The sequence below is a fragment of the Silene latifolia genome, chromosome 8 (assembly GCF_048544455.1).
Source record: "Silene latifolia isolate original U9 population chromosome 8, ASM4854445v1, whole genome shotgun sequence".
NCBI lineage: Eukaryota > Viridiplantae > Streptophyta > Magnoliopsida > Caryophyllales > Caryophyllaceae > Silene > Silene latifolia.
Window position 1 is genome coordinate 58234735 of NC_133533.1, and position 13541 is coordinate 58248275.

Sequence of the window (13541 nt, forward strand, 5' to 3'; positions counted from 1 at the left end):
TCGGGTCAAGGGAGTAGTACCATTGGCGAGGGATAGGTTCCAAGGATGATGGAAAGATCCGGGTATAGAGTTCCTGTTTGACCCCTTTTATGGCCATGTAGTCCTTGAAGGCTCGGATGTGATTAAGTGGGTCCTCCAATCCTTTGAACTTGGGCAAATCAGTTAAGTTAAAGTTGTGGGGTAGTTGATCCCCAACGGGTTCAAATCTTCGGTTGTTCTCAAGGTGGATGTTGTTACCCCGGGTTAGGAGTTGTTCTTTCAGGAGCTTGAGACTTTTCTCAGTTTCAGTAAAGGGTGGAGTGTTGTGTTCTCCAGTTTCCTTGTTTTCCAGGGTGTCGATACGGGTCTCGACACGGTCCAGGGTGACTTTAAGAGCAGTGAGTAGGCTGGCTAGCCGTGCGGTTGTAACATATCTGTTGTCGTTGTTGTTGGACGATGTTGAAGACGGGGCCATGGTTCTGAGGCAGAAAAACGGCTCACATTACAACTCAATCGAACATGGTTCGAAGACTAAACGCAGACAACATAAAGGACGGAACAAAGATTGGACTCAACAAGACGAGGGTGACCGTGTGTGGTACCTCGGTGCTGACTCGATTTATGACGTGACGGTGTTGACCGGACTTTGACTCGCGTCCAACGTAGTGGTATGACGTCGTTGGACGTGTCTCGTGGTGAGATGACTCATAAGTAAAGACCCATAAGTACGTTTGCTTCGACTTGATAGACACGAGGCGGAATTGGAATGGTGGACTGAAGTTTTTGAAAATAGATATTTTCAAAAAGATTCGTTTGTCAGTCTATGGACGGCTTCCGAAGAGAGGGATCTCCGCAAGTCGGTTAGTTGAAGGGTCGTCTTAAGTTTGTTTGCAAAAGACGGTTTGAGTTTGAGTCGGCTCGGAAAAGAATGTACTGTTTCCTAAGACGGTTTTTGAAATTCAAAATTGTATGTTTTGAAAATCGAGTTTTGAAATGTTTGAAAAGGTCTCGGGGACGGTGCATGGTCCTCGCGATCTCGGAAGTGTCTCGAGGAAAGGGTGTGTGCTTTTCTCGGGTTTTGAAAGAGCCATTGTCGGCGGGAGACGGGTTAAAATCCGTGTCTTAACGCGGCGATTATAACGGCGTAAAAAGGGCGTTTTGAAATGGTTGTAGAAAACCGGGTTTGAAAATCGTCATTACGACGGCCAAGAAAGGCGTGTTGAAATGGTTGAGGAAACCGGGTTTGAAAATCGTCATTACGACGGCCTAGAAAGGCGTGTTGAAATGGTTGTAGAAACCGGGTTTAAAAATCGTCATTACGACGGCCTAGAAAGGCGTGTTGAAATGGTTGTAGAAACCGGGTTTGAAAATCGTCATTACGACGACCTAGAAAGGCTTGTTGAAAAGCAACAGTCGGCGAAAGACCGAGTTTTGAAATGGCCATTATAACGGCGCAAAAGGGTGTTTTTGAAAGTTTGAAAATGACACGGAAGGACTTATGATCACATAGCACATAAGCACTCGCAGTTTGATTATATTATGCATAATACTGACACGAGTTTTGGCTTAAAAGGGCGGGTTACACACCAAGCAATCAAACCCCGATTTGTGAGAGGGATACCAATCCAAAGAATATGTGTAAGGAGGGTGCCCTAGCCTCGTGCTCGAAGATGATGAAAGCTCTTTGATGAAACATAAATGTGTATCATCAACGGTATGCTTGACTCAATCGGGATTCGAAACGCGGGGATGAGAAAACTCACGCCGACGAGATGAGCCAATTGGTCGAAAAGGGTTAGGTTATGGGCCTGGACAAGGAAACCGACCGTGACCGTAATATCAATTAATGCATTTCAACCAAGACCTCGTTCGACTCTGACCATCTAGGGATCACAAAGACACAAGTGTCCTAGTTATCCCCAGCGGAGTCGCCAATCTGTGGACATGGCCACCTACACTCAAGGCCGATCTGCGGACGTATAGCGGTCTTTTGAAAGCCACGCTCGGCGGCGTAAGAATGCTTTCGACCGGATTGTTTTAGATCGGTCGGTTTCGTCTCGGCAAGGGTCTCGAAACGATTAGAGATGTTTGGAGTCGCCACCAAGCATTTGTGGGATGCTTGGAACCCGTTCGAATCCACTTTATACCTCGGTCAAACGAAGCACAAAGCAGGGTTTGACATAGGTACTAAAGATAAGGAATCGTCCCTCTTTAGCATCCTATCTCTAGAATGACTCTCGTACGCCCTGGATAAGGTCATCCACTATCCAAAGTTTTTGAGTAAGAGGTGAAGGTACGTATTGGGAAGCGCTTTAATCAGACACCCAATCCCGCCCGCGGTAGCGGCCTCTACTGATCGATCTTGGTTGGTTTAATGCAAAAATTGATAAAATGGGTAATGCATGAATGCGCATCCACTAGTTTAAACCTAACATGTGAGCTTTCTAAGTTGGTTGATTTAATCCAAGTATCAAGTATAAGATGTCGAGTTGAATTTAACGTTGAATTTCATGCAAGATGGAAATTAAACGTCCATTTATCGAATTAGGTTTATGGTGCATAACGTGATCCATTTGTCTTAGTAAGGCATTTTGCAAATATGGTGTTTGAATGAGCAAGTTCGTAAATGCCGTCGATCCGTCCCGTATTCGGGTTAACCGAAGTCGGGATCGTCCTAGACAAGTGCTGGAAGGGGAACAGACCCTGCATCAGGCAGCCAGAAGAGGCGCGAGCCTATTGGCGATGCAAAAGGGTCTCCCCTGGTTTGAAAATAGAAAAAAGGAGTGGCTTGTTTAGGCGCGAGTCAGTCAACGATGGAAGACGTGTTATGAATATTGAAAAAGTTTGTCAAATGTTTTGAAGAACGAGTGTTTGAACTCGTTTTGGTTTGAAAAGGCCGTTTAGACCGCTTTTGTGTTGATTTGAAGAACGAGACTTGAATAATCGTCATTGTTTTGACAATATTCGATGTCGGGATCGATTGTGTATGCTTGACATGAATAGTTTTGAAAATGATTATGAACTAATTGTTTTAAGTTCTTTTGAATATAATTAGTCAATATTCATCATCGTACTCGGGTTAAAATCCGACATGGTATGTGGAACCAAGGATGACTTTGTATTGGTGACAAATACATTTGTTTTGAAAATGTAAAGAAATGATGAAAGACTTTAAAATACCCTCCAAAATGTAAATAAATGAAATAAAAGGTTTTAAAATACCTTTTAAAATGTAATTAACCAAATATTATCACCGAAACACGGATTAAACCGTCATGGTATTAGGAACCAAGGGTGAAAAATGTTTTATGGTTAAAAACTTGTAAAAATGGTTTGAAAAACTTGAAATGGTAAAAACCGATTACAAATATGAAATGAAAATAAAGGAGATGAAGAGACTAAACACGGTTTGGATTTAAGGGCGAGGCAGGTTGCTTTAGGCGCAAGCCTGTGTGCTACGTAAGTAGCCTATGCCTCAACCAAAAATCCGGTTTTGGCTCATTCTTCCCATGTTTTGGACCATGTTATGCACGATTTAGCATGTTATAGTCATGAAACATATGAAAACATGATAAAATAAATTTTTTACACCCTCATACTTACATGTTAGGTTTATGGCGAGAAATCGACGTAATTGTATCAACTCGTTTGGTCGGAAAACTCGGTTTAAAACCGTTTTGGTAAGTAAAAAGAATGTTTTGTTAAGTTTAGTGATGGTGTAGTGGTCGAGATGGTCGGTCAAGTGGTTTAATGCACGATGACGGTACCAAACAATGTGTAAGGCTTGTGTTTACGATCGGTAGGTCGTAAACACGTGTCGGATTGTGACTTAGGAAGTCGAGTCTAGAATTTTAAGGGAGAAATGAGGGGGCGGACACTCGCTTGACTCTCAAATGGTGGAATTTGAGGGGTATTTATAGGAGAATGAGTGGTTATGTGAGTTTTGAGCGACGTGGCCACCTGGGCTGCTCAAAGAGGCGCGAGCCACGTCGCACGTCTTCGAGGTGTCTTGTCACTATCACACGAATACAATCATGATTTGTTCTATCCTAGGATTTGGATGAACATGTTTGGTACTTGACTATGTAAGATTCCGGGAAATCTTTACATAGAAGCATTTGAATGGTTTGTTTTTTTGTGTTTGACTCGGTTTTACTCGTTGTTGGAGTCGGAATTTGAATTTTGAGTCGATTTTTGGTCCGGTGTCGGTTTTGACTCTAGTTAGTGTCATTGCGACCCCGTCGTCATGCATTAAACACTCCAGGTACTTTTGAAAAGTTTTGAAAAGTTTTATTTTCGAAATTGTTTTATGTTTTCCGACGTAAAGTTGTACACAAACTGTCGATCAAACGCTGCGATTCCTAAGCATGTTGTAGTCCGATAATCATCGGGTGTTTGTTGGAGTCTCAGCAGATACTGGGTATCTACACTTGCTATATAATAGAGAACATGTTTGTATGATCAACTCCCATGAATCCCCTATGAACCCATGACACCCTAGTGCCTTTAAATCAATTGTTTACAACCCCTCTATTTGCTTTACTTTGTTTTTATTCATCTTGTTAATTAATTTAGTTGATCTCCTACCTCAACCCAAATAGTGACACCCTAAGACACAACCATTTGCAATTGAAAATCCTACATCAATACCCATCCCTTGGGATCCGACCTTTACTTGCCTCTTTGCTAAGAGTAGTTTGTAAAGTTATAAATATTGTTTTGGTTGGTAACTTTTGACGATTTAGTTCAATCCGGACGACAAAAATGGCGCCGCAGGGTGACGGTGTTAACTTGATTTGATTTTTATTAATTGTTTCCAGTTGTGTCTTTCTTTACCTTGGGGAAGTCAATCTCCTCAAGGTTGGTCTAATTGTTTTCGAGTTGTTTGATATTTTGCATATCTAGGAGATCACAAGGTAACTTGTTACCCATTGATCTTGAAATTGAAAGAACCTTAACCAACAATAGAAGAGTTGCTAGAGGTACTTTAAGAGGTATTGGAGAGATTGTGGACATTAAACCAAATAACATTGAGTTTACTTAACCCTTTGCAAGAGAAGGAGAGGACAACCCAATACAAAACCCACCACAAAATCAACCCACAATGCCTAAATTCTCATCACATTCCGTACCAACCGAGGAGAACCTACCAAATGGTACTCCTACACCACCACATTTAACCGGTAATTTCATTGCCAAATCCGCATTCATACAACTAGTTGAGAGAAGTCAATTTGGAGGGATGCCTAGTGAAGACCCTCACTCATATATGGAGACTTTTTGTGACTATTGTGATGCGATTTCTCAAACCGGAGTTACTGAAGACCAAATCCGATGGGTATTATTTCCTTTTTCTTTGATTGGTACCGCAAAGTAATGGTTGAAAAGTCTAGACAAGACTACCCTTGGTATTGACTCATGGAAGAAGTTGGCACTTGCTTTCTACAAGAAATTCTATCCTCCGGAGAAGACTAACATGTTGAGAGCCCAAATCACCGGGTTCAAACAAAGGGATGAGGAATCATTGTATGAAGCATGGGAGAGATTTAAGGACACTTATCGTTCTTTTCCACACCATGGACTTAGCGAGTGGTTCCTTGTGCAACAGTTTTGGAATGGCCTATATGAAGACTCCCGCAACATCCTCAACATGGAATCCAATGGGATGTTCACCGAAGTTGATGACAATCAAAGATGGGCCAAAATTGAACAAATGGCGGTTCATAATTCACAATATAGTAGGCCTCGAAAGGCTACTAGAGGAGGAAAGCATGAGGTAGATTCCATCACTCAATTGGGTGCTCTACTAAGTGCTCATATTGACACCATCAATTTGAAGTTTGAGAAGGCCATGGCTAAGCTTGATGAAGCTTCCAAATCACCCAAACAACAGGTTAATGCTATGGTGGCATCATCCTCAATTCCAAGTAGAGTATGTGAGAGTTGTGGAACTTTGGGACATGACCAAAGTGAATGTAGGGGAACAAGTGAACAAGTGAAGGCACTACTACAGAAACGGATTCTTGCGACGCTTTTTAACCCCCTATTGCAACGCTAAATAGCGCCGGAAGGGGTTATACCAACGCTTTTATATGCGCCGCATTTGCCTGTGCCGCTACCCTCTTTTGCGGCGCTATTTTATTGCGTCGGTAAAGCTAAAGTATAGCGCCGCAAAAATTGACGCGCTATTTTTTGTGCTATAGCAGCGCTTTTCAAGCGCCTCAACTAATATGTCGCCTATCATCTATTATGCACAATTATGCTTTTGTTCAGGGGCGTTTTTGCGTTGCTTTTATACTACAATCAACAATATTATTTATTACACCTGCATTTCCTATATACTATATTACCTTCTGAACAAACATATTTCTTGTCCCGGAATTACACACACAACTTTTCTAGAAACAAACATATCTTCTTATTAAATAACTTTAATGTCAAATACATGTGTCCGAACCCTATAAGAATAAATGTATCTCAAATAAAAAATACATCAAAAAAATATCCAACTATCCAAACACAAAGTTCTCTATTATTCGCAGCCAACAGCAGCAAGTGACTATTTGTGACATCTTAGAAATACATATCTTCGGTGCCCGCTAAACAATCCTTGCGATAATGCTTGAGCTTGACGATACATAAAGCACCTCGAACATAACATAGGATTACTGAAAATTCAAGTGAAAACAATGTAAGTCGTTAATCAAATTTACATCCCCATTCATCATAAGCATGAGATATTACCATTATTGACAAAAGAAGCAAGAAAGCACTTTAAAAGTTCAAAAGGAGAGAAAAGACGTGACACCAAGAGAAGATGAGATGATCAAGAGATTAAAAAGAATTATTACCTTACTATTAATTGTCGTGATCGACTCTCCTTTCGAGCTAGACTCATCGAGCTAGATTCACTCGACTCAAGATCACTTAAGGTAAAACCCTCGGTATTTCTCAACTTCCTTTTTAGCTTAGTAATAGTGTTTCCTTGTCTTTCGATACGATTATCCATTGTTTCTATTTTGTCCTTTAGTTGACGAATAAGATACATGGATGCTGTCTCCTCGATTTGTAGACATATTTAAGCCGTTGGAATAATGCAAAGTAGAAGAAGCCTCTACTAGATCTGATGGCTTAACACCTAACCCAAGACCTCGAACCCGACCATATTTATCTTTTCCCAATACTTGTGCAACAGGGTCATCATCTAAGTTCCCATTTAAGTGCTCTTGTTGCAAAAGAATTTCCTTAATTTGATCCTGTAGTTGTAATTGTACTAAAGTAACGCAAAGAAATATCACCATTAATAACTAAAATAAATAAAAGCTTCAGACACATACCGTAACATTGGCTTCGTTCTTATGTTGATGACATTCTAGATAAACTTCAGTCCTTGTTGGGGATCTCTGTAGTGACTTTTTCTAGAGAAATCATAAATAAGAAGTAAAATAAAATGAAAGTAGAAGAAACAAAATATAAATTTATCATAAAAATAAAGTAGAAGAAACAAAATAGAAATTTTTGTTAACTAATTAAACGATAATAGGCGTATACCAAATCTTCATAGATGCGTGCATGACTCTTAGTGCCAGATGTATGAATAGGCTTTGTCTTTGCCTTCTTATGTGAAAGCCTACTCTTTGCACTTCTTTTCTGCCATATCATAAAAAATACTATTAGTGTCGGTGCAAGACCAGTTCATTGACCTTAACCAATTTTCATTCCATTATGAACCTTATCAACATTCCACTTCTAAGTTTATGGCCTTTGGTAGTTTTGGGCGCTATTCAGATAAAATAGGAAATGGTCCTCTTAAAAATAAGGCATTTATAATTTTGTAAATAAATAAAAACATACTTGTCCTTCATCTGATCTCCAAAAGTTAACAATACTTATCCATTGGTCGTTTACCACATCCTGTGGGACGTTATTCTCGCAACTCGTTATGTTTGCATCATCCGAATAATGCTTTCCTTTTAAAAGACACTTATAGTCTCTCCATTTATGGTTTATTGACTTCAATATCCATTTTTCGAGTATCTTCGCATAAAGAAACCTTTTCTGCATATGCCATATAGACAAGAAAAATGTTTATTGTGATAAGAAGAAAAAAAGCTTATATTGTGATAAGAAAAAAAAAAAGTTATGTAAACCAAATATATACAATAATGGTGCTAAAACAAAGTTTTGAATCCCTTACCCGAACTTCTTTCGTAATCAAGGTCCGATTGTTTCCCTTGTTACCCTTCTTTAAGTGATCCCATCGAGTATAACTTAATGAGCAAAGACCTCCATTTCTAGCTATTGTCCCACAAAAATATCCTAGCACCCCTCCTTCATCCCCTATAGGTTGATTGGATTTGTTTATTTCGACAACTATTCGATGTCCTTCTGGCATGTTCCATATTTCTGCAAGAACAGTTTTCCCACGAGTTCTTTTGCCGTCGGGATCTAAAAAATTATAAGATCACTTTAATATGAAATTTCAATGTGCATACAAACTGTATTACTAAGTGAATTTTCATCTTACCTTGTACAACACACTCATATGTTCGTCCCTCATTTTCATGTTGAGTAGTAGTAATCGATTCTGGATTTTGATCTCCATTTTGATGACTTCCAGATCCTGGAATGCTCGGTGGAGTTGTTTTCTCTTTGATCTCCTTGGCCGCTACTTTGTCTACTAATCCGGAGATTCTTAGCCTTAGCCATTTTCCCTGTCAACTTTGAGCTTTATCAATAGTCATTTAATTTGATTAAAAAAAACTTCCAGCACATCACAAAGCTAGCAAGCACACAAAGAACTTTCACAAATAAAAACCACAACTTAGTTTAAAGCTTATTATTCAAAACATAAAAGAATAGCCAATATTTCATAAACATTCTTAAAAAAGGAAGATCAAATCTAACAGCTAGATATTATTTTCAGTCATCAACCAAAGTTCCTTCGACACCAAGCCTAACCCAACTAGGATTTTCATGGGTGTTCGAACACAAGTTTAGAAATGAGACATGATATGGCTCAATTTCTTCATCCTCACTCAAACCATCGTCACCAATGTCATTAACATGTTTCGGTTTCATCTTCAAAGCAACAAACCATTCTTCGTTAACTTGGTCTTGAATATAAAACACTTGCTCAGCTTGTGTGGCAAATATATATGGCTCATCTGTCAGGGTTTCGCCACTGTGTAGACGAGAGAAATTAACAAGTGTAAAACCATATTCGTCTTGCTTTGTTCCTCTTCCAGAAGTTGTGTCTATCCACTCACATTTAAACATTATAGTTGAGTATCCTCCTAAATATTTCAATTCAATGATTTCTATTATTCTCCCATAGTAAGTAACATCTCCTAATACCGGTCTTCTGTCACTAGCACTAGCATAGCTTGACGTTTTTGCTACTACAACCACTCCACTATTTTGAGTACATTTATCATAACGTTTGGCTCTAAAACTAAAACCATTGACATTATATCCTTGGTATTTAGTAATAACATCAAGTGGTCCACGAGCTAGCATACGAAGTTCCTCATTCAAACATTCTGGACCCTTTGACGCCTCCAATTTGATAACCTGTTTTATTATAAAAAAAAACTAGTAACTCCTCTTATACTTCATACTATATATTATTTGACATAAGCCTGTAATATGCTTACATGTTCTCTGAACCAATCATGGAATGTTTCATGTTGAATTCGCTCAATTTCTTTCAAAGAAAGACGTCTTGGTCGACTACGACGCTTAAGTTCTGCTGCATGCTCTCTTTAATAAAAACAAGTGTTAGTACATGTTTACAACTATTGTATAAAATTAATAAAAATGAAAACTATGTTAGTATTAGATTCTTACTTTAGAAATTCAGTGACTTCTGAAGAATTGAAAAGGATATATCGATGTGCTTGTATTTTGTTCATTGCTGATATCTTGCTTGTAGTGGGTTTTCCTAAAGGTTTTCCCGCTTGAACAAAAATACTATTATCATGAGTACTACTCGTTGATTCCAAAATTTCAGCACATCCTTCAAAATTTGAAGCTATGGGAAACTTTGAATCAAATCCTTCAATGTAATGAGAGCAAAATATCATACATTCAAAGGCTAAGTGAGCCTCGGCAATTGATCCTTCTGGGCGAGCTTTATTAAAAACATAGGATTTGAGTTTGCCCAAATACCTCTCAATAAAATACATCCACCTATATCTAACTGGACCAGCAAGCTTTGCTTCCGTAGCTAGATGAACGACCAAGTGGACCATTATGGTAAAAAAGCTAGGAGGAAATATCATCTCCAGATGACACATTATTTGTGGTATAGAAGCTTCTAGTCGCGAAATTTCATATAAATGTAAAACTTTACCACATAAGTCTCTAAAATAACCACATAACTGGAATACGACAGCTACCACCTCAGGTGTGAGCAGCCCTCGCAATGCAACTGGCAAAATTTGTTGCATTAAGATATGATTGTCATGGCTTTTGAGACCATGCAATTTAGCTTGCGTAAGGTTTACACACCTTGATATGTTTCCAGCATAGCCATTGGGAACTTTAAGTTCATGGAGTAGTTTACAAAATGCATGCTTTTCGACACGGGACATTGTATATGGAGCTGGTGGTAGATAATACCTTGATCCCCTTTCTTGTGGGTGAAGTTCCTTTCTTATTCCCATAACTTCCAAATCACGACGAGCTTTTAAGTTATCTTTAGGTTTTCCTTCCAAATTCAACAATGTACCAATCACATTATCACACACATTTTTTTCAATGTGCATGACATCTAAGTTATGGCGAATTAAATGAGAATCCCAATAAGGTAATTTAAAGAATTCGCTCTTCTTCTTCCAAGTTTTAGAACCACTGAAATCTTGAATATCCTCAATTTGGCGCAGAACCTCAGCTCCAGAAGGCGTTGTAGGAGCAACTTCATGTTCTTCACTTCCATTAAAAGCTTCTTTATTATAGCGAAAATCATGGTTTTCCTCTAAACGTCGACGACTACCCATATAACAAAACTTATGACTATTATATAGCCACTTTGAATCAGTTTGGGAGTTGCAACAAGGACACGCTTTCTCACCATGTACACCCCTAACTGGAGAGCATGCCATAACCTCGGAAAATCGTGATTGTCCAAAGTAATCCAGCATGTAAAGTAAAAGTTTCGTCTTTGGAAGCATCATACGTCTCAATGCCCTCATCCCATAACTCAATTAACTCTTCAATAAGGGGTTGCAAATACACATCAATTTTATTTCTGGACTACTCGCCCCAGGAATTAAGGTGTATAAAATCGAGATGACGCTTTTAAACACATCCAAGGGGGTAAGTTGTATGGTACCAACACTACTGGCCAACAACTATAAGTTGAACTTAACATTCCAAAAGGGTTAAATCCATCACTAGCTAAACCAAGTCTAACATTACGAGACTCCGCACCAAAATTAGGGTACCTAGAGTCAAAGTCTTGCCAAGCATTGGAATCAAAGCACGGATGTCTTAGAACTTTATCCTCTTTTGTTCTTCCTTGAATGCCACCTCATATAAGATGCCGTCTTTTTAGACATAAAAAGTCTCTTAAGTCTCGGCTTTAACGGAAAATACCGTAAAACATTGGCAGGAATTCCTTTCTTTTTTTTTCTCCCCGTTGATGTCAATTGTTCTCTAACCCTTTTCCATCTTGAAGTCCCACAAGTTGAACATGTATCATCACCTATTTTCTCTTTCCAATAAAGTTGGCAAGTGTTTGGGCAAGCATCAATTTTTATGTAATCAAGGCCTAACTTACTAATAACTTTCTTTGCTTAAAGCAAATGATTTTGGTAAGTGTTCACCATTGGGAATTGCAAGTCGTAAAATTTCTAATAAGTTACTAATAGACTTATTACTCCATTTGTTAGTACTCTTTAAATGAAACAAAAGCACTAAAAATGACAACTTAGTCAATTCACACCCTGGCCACAACTCCCGATCAAGATCTTTTAACAAATTAAAAAAGTTTTCGTGATCTTTACTTTGTCCATTGGTTGCCATATTTATGACAGGAGGAGAATCATTGAAACCAGACTCCTCATTTCTTTGTCCATATGCATCATGAACTAACTGTTGCATATGAGTCAAAGATGGATTTGTCACCATAGGTTCATCGACCGATGTGTCCTCCAATTGCTCTCCATGGAAAATCCAAGTGGAGTAGTTACACATCATTCGTAACTAAGCAAATGTAAATTCACTTCTCCCCGGACTCAACAATTTATTGTTTACACACTTCCCACAAGGACAATATATTTTACCACTAGAAGAGGATAGGTCACTAGTAGCATATCTCATGAAGTCACGAACTCCTAATCGGTATTGTTCACTTTCTCTACGACTAGCCAAATTTTCCTTGATAAAATTCAAATCCATCACTTGTCAAACTGAAAATTAGTTTCACATATATAAGTCGAATAAACATTGAAGAAAGGTTCACTTATACATAGAATATAAACAAAAAGAGCTTACACAAATAAATAACAAATATTTTATTTAGAAAACCTATATTAGTTCTCCACCATTACACTATGTACATTTTTTCCCTATCAACAAATGAACTCTAATGGTCATCGAGCTCTACCAAACCAGAAATCAAAGTAGTGGTCATAGATAGTTCCACAATAATAATAGAGCATCACAGATATTTACGATGTACCGTAAATATTGTGTGAGACGGTCTCATTGTGTGGAAAGACAATTCATTTCCTACTTATAAATGAATTATCCTAGAGTGTAAGACCGTCTTATTATATAATTGTGAATTGAATGATGTAGTTAATTACGATGATGAAAAATTATCTACAAACTACTTAAAGGATAAGAGTCATCTCGTTGAAACAAAGAAATTCATCAAATAAACTTAACTAAGATCATATATTTGCTAATTTTGGAGAATTTGGAATCATACAAAGACGTCAAACAAACATATGAGACAAAATACATGAATAAACAAGCAATTAATTTTCACCTAATTACAATAATCCCCAAATAATCAGAATTGAGTAACTTAGCAAAAATTATCCAAAATAAGTCATATTACATTCAAATTGGTTCAAATTGGAGTAAAAAAGCAACCATCATGTATATGAAAATCAAAATCTATAGATAAAACCCTAATAATTAAGAAGGAAGCTAAAAAATTGGAACAAAAAGAACAACCAATTTGTTCACTCAAAGTTCAAGGATCAATCAAAAGTAAAAACATAATGATAGAGAATGTTGAATCTACATACCTTATTATGTGATTGGAGGTCTATTTTGATTACTCTTCAGATTTTTGATGGAGCCGTCAGTTCGCAAGAATGGTAGTGGAGAGAATTTTTTTTTTTTTTGGTTTTAATTCAAGGGTTTTACTAATGATAATGGGTTTGGCGGTGAAATTTTGGTGCGCGCTGTACTTTTGGGTATGGGTAAGACGCTTTTGGGAGGCGCTTTATAATAGCGCTTCAATGTTTGGTTTTATAAGAGATATATCGCAGTTTTTATTATACAAGGCAGCCAAGCGCCTTTATAGATCATTTTTGTAGTAGTGA

At 38.1% G+C, this 13541-nt stretch overlaps 1 long non-coding RNA gene and 1 other non-coding gene across 2 annotated transcripts; both read right to left on the reverse strand.

Annotated features, from left to right (window-relative positions):
- Positions 1-5455: 5455 nt before the first annotated feature.
- On the reverse strand, positions 5456-5562 carry LOC141597963 (small nucleolar RNA R71). Its single transcript, XR_012523170.1, has one exon. It is a non-coding gene; the product is annotated as a small nucleolar RNA R71 (small nucleolar RNA).
- A 1766-nt stretch (positions 5563-7328) lies between these two features.
- On the reverse strand, positions 7329-7909 carry LOC141594375 (uncharacterized). Its single transcript, XR_012522158.1, has 3 exons — positions 7834-7909; positions 7531-7629; positions 7329-7397 (listed from the first exon to the last, which is right to left on the reverse strand). It is a non-coding gene; the product is annotated as an uncharacterized LOC141594375 (long non-coding RNA).
- Positions 7910-13541: the final 5632 nt, after the last annotated feature.